This window comes from Dermochelys coriacea, chromosome 15 (genome assembly GCF_009764565.3).
Source record: "Dermochelys coriacea isolate rDerCor1 chromosome 15, rDerCor1.pri.v4, whole genome shotgun sequence".
Lineage (NCBI taxonomy): Eukaryota > Metazoa > Chordata > Testudines > Dermochelyidae > Dermochelys > Dermochelys coriacea.
Genome location: NC_050082.1, coordinates 26762660 through 26766348, shown reverse-complemented (window position 1 = coordinate 26766348; position 3689 = coordinate 26762660).

Sequence of the window (3689 nt, the reverse complement as noted above, 5' to 3'; positions counted from 1 at the left end):
TGCACCCCTTATAAAAAAAATCATTGAAGTAGGTTAGTTCTTTAAACCTAGATATATTTTGTTTGTATATTACAGTAATGGTTTAAAAATGTATAATGTTAATAAATACATAGGTTTGATGAAACAAAGTAGTTGTACTAGGGTGCCTGTGCTTAATTTGTGTTTTCGATGATTTACCTTTTAAAAAAACCTGGCATAGTGCACCCCAAGTTAAGAACCACTGCTTTAGTACCAGATACCGTCTCCATATGAAAGGGAATAAGAAGCAGTAGTGGGGTTTTGTTTTTTTTTCCCCTGATCAACCTTGTATAAAGAGAACTTGTAGCAAGACACAGTTCTAATGCCATGCCCATCATGGTAAGTATCTGGATCTACTGAGGCTCATCTCTTCTCCCTGTTATGCCCTTCAGCACTATCCGTTTTACACCCATCTAATGGGATAAAGTGTTAATACTGGGGTAATATGGTGAGCACTAACTAAAACAGTATAAAATATAGTCTTAAATATTGCATGTCCTTAGACGTGAGCTCGTCTCTTTCTAGAGCAGATGGGAACCAGGAATTGAGGCTTCTTGCCTGCTTGCTCCTATCTTTTGGGTTAAATGGCCCCACAGTGCCCTATTTTATCAGACACAGCCTTTCTACATCACAGATGGAACCATTTGCCTGATCAGATTTCCTCCAGTAGAGTTGGGTCATGTAGCCCTGGCTTAAGGTAAGTCAGAATGGAGATTTTGATTAGGGAGATCTGTGAAGATCCTGTCATACCTCATGTGTTTTAATCTTGTAATATTTACAACTTACTTTCTACTTGCATTGAAGAGGGGAGTAGAAAATCCATTTGTCCCTTTGGACAAAATTACACGTCTGGTTGATAGAGGTAGTTACGTTGTTGTATACCTGGACTTCTTGAAGACTTGTGACAGCACTGGTAAGACTGCTACAAGAAGACTTCAAAAAGAACCTGGAAATAGTGGAGAAAATTCAAAGGAGGATAACAAATGTTATCCAAGACCTGGAAAACAAGTCTTAGGATGTGAGGCTTAAGGAGCTCAATTTATGCAGCTTACCAAAGAGAATGTTAAGAGGTGGCTTGATAAAAGCATATACTATACACACGCAAGATATCTAATAGTGGGGAGCTCTTAACTCATGTTGACAGACATAACCAGGTCCACTGGCTGGGACTTGAAGTTAGACCAGTTCAGTCTTGACATAAGAATGTCCTAGCAGTGAGGATAATTAAACATGGGAATATCTTACAACAGAGAGAGTAGTCACCATCACAGGGAGTTTTTAAAATTAGGTACTTTTCTAAAAGATGTACTTTTCTACAGCTTGTGTGTGCAGAGGCGTGGGCTGGTCCTGGGTGTCCTTTACAGCTGTGAGGTCCTTTCCGTTATGGCCCATGGGGAGAACAGGATTGCCTGCATTGCCCTCAGTACACTTACAACACTGGCAACTCTGCATTAACCATCACTATAATCAAAACTTAAATTTTTATTTTTTATGGATAATTGGCAACATGTATCCAGGGTCTTTTTTATGTTCTTTGAAAAACAAATTCTCCACAGATAAAGATGGTGTACCAGATGGGGTGGGCCTTGCCCTGAGGTGGGTACAACAAGTCTAATCCTATTATGTAGATGCCTGCCTGGTGAGTCTTGCTCAGGGTGTGACCTGCCTGCCCCTTCTCCTCCTCCTCTTTTCTCTCCCCCCCGCCCCCCATAAAAGGGTGCTCCTAGGAAACTGTTCAAAGTCTGGGACATAGCATTGACCCTGTGAATCTATGACAGCTGCTCCCAATTAGTCTGTCTTAAACTGACTGCCAGATTTTGAATCTGGAAGAAATTTTTTCCCAGGTCTGATGGACAGATGTTGGCAGTTGCATGTCTTCCTCTGAAGCATGTATTGACTGCTAGGATCATCTGGGCATATTTCACCTAATCAATTCCCTGCTATTGCAGGGGCCTACAGCAGTGGTGACACTTTGGTGTCTCCTGTTTTCTGCCTGTGGCACACCGCAGGTTAACCTTTTAAGGTTTTGGAATGCGTTAGTCTAACTAAAGTCAATAGGCTTAATATAGGGTTATCTGGGTGAAATTCAACAGGGTCTGATAGAGGTCAGAAATCATCATCTAATGGTCCCTTCTGGCCTTAAATTCTATTAGGGAACTATAACTACTGGAAACTCCAGTCCCCAAAGAATAACTTCCTGGAATATCTGCATGGAACTGGTCACTTGGCTCATGTTTTGTGTTTAGGCTGCCTGATTACTGCCACCAACAGTAACAAGGAAGATAAATTATTCTTTACTAAAGGCACTACTGAAAAACTGACAATGAGGGGGGTGGGGAGGGAAGAACTCTCTAAACAAGGATATCTGATGCCTAATAAGGAAAACTAAAATAGGCACCAATGCTGCTTACCAGATAGACAAACAGTTTCTCCTAAAGTTCATCTTAAAGAGCAAGTATATCTGTAACAATCCATGTATTCTAAACATCAGTAACAATTTTAAAATCCTAAATCATTCAGAGATTGAAAAATAAGAATTTTCTGTTCTTTGACAGTGAGGGTAAATGATAAAGTTGTTTTGTATTAGAAGTTTTAAAATGTACTTGAAGATGTATTACTACTGTTGTTCGTGGGTTTCCTTCATCTTGGGACAATTGTGATTTCGGTGGCCCCAACTATTAAAGTTAATTCAGGATTTGCAGGTCACACTGGCAGCTTGTAATACTTATTTCCATCTACTGTGACAAAGTTCCTCCTCTGCCTTGGTGGGTCCTGTGCCTATTGGCAGATTTTCACGCCTCAGAGGTTCACTGCAGCCCTCAGTTTGGCCACTTTCATGGCTCAAATCTGCCTTTCACTCCATCTCTTCACCTGCCAGCATGGGGAAAGGAAGAACAACAAACCCCACAGTCTCTTCTGAGCCACCTAGTGGATCGGGAACAGGCCAGAGACCTTCTCCTCTGGTGGAACCCACAGTCCAGTTCAACTCCTCTGGTATCAAGTAGAGAGTTGGGGGGGGGAATTGGGGGAACCCGGGCCCACCCTCTCCTCTGGGTTCCAGCCCAGGGCCCTGTGGATTGCAGCTGTCTACAGTGGTTCCTGTAACAGCTGCATGACAGCTACAACTCCCTGGGCTACTTCCCCATGGCCTCTTCCCAACACCTTCTTTCTTCTCACCACAGGACCTTCCTCCTGATGTCTGATGATGCTTGTACTTCTCAGTCTTCCAGTAGTACGCCTTCTCACTCTCAGCTCCTCACACACGCCACAAACTGAAGTGAGCTCCTTTTTAAACCCAGATGCCCTGATTAGCCTGCCTTAATTGATTCTAGCAGCTTCTTGATTGGCTGCACGTGTTCTAATCAGCCTGTCTGCCTTAATTGTTTCTAGAAAGTTCCTGATTGTTCTGGAACCTTCCCTGTTACCTTACCCAGGGAAAAGGGACTTACTTAACCTGGGGCTAATGTATCTATCTTCTGTGCCATTGGAGGAGGAGTATTTACAGTGGCAGGACTCATTGATTCCTTGATCTATCACTCTGCTCGTGTCATTCAGAAGAAAATAGAGCTTGGGAAGACGACAGATAGAAATTGCTGCAGCCCATGAAGAATGCAGAGAGGAACTAAACAAATCCTTCAAGACACAAGTGACCCCCTGAGTGCGCAAAGAGA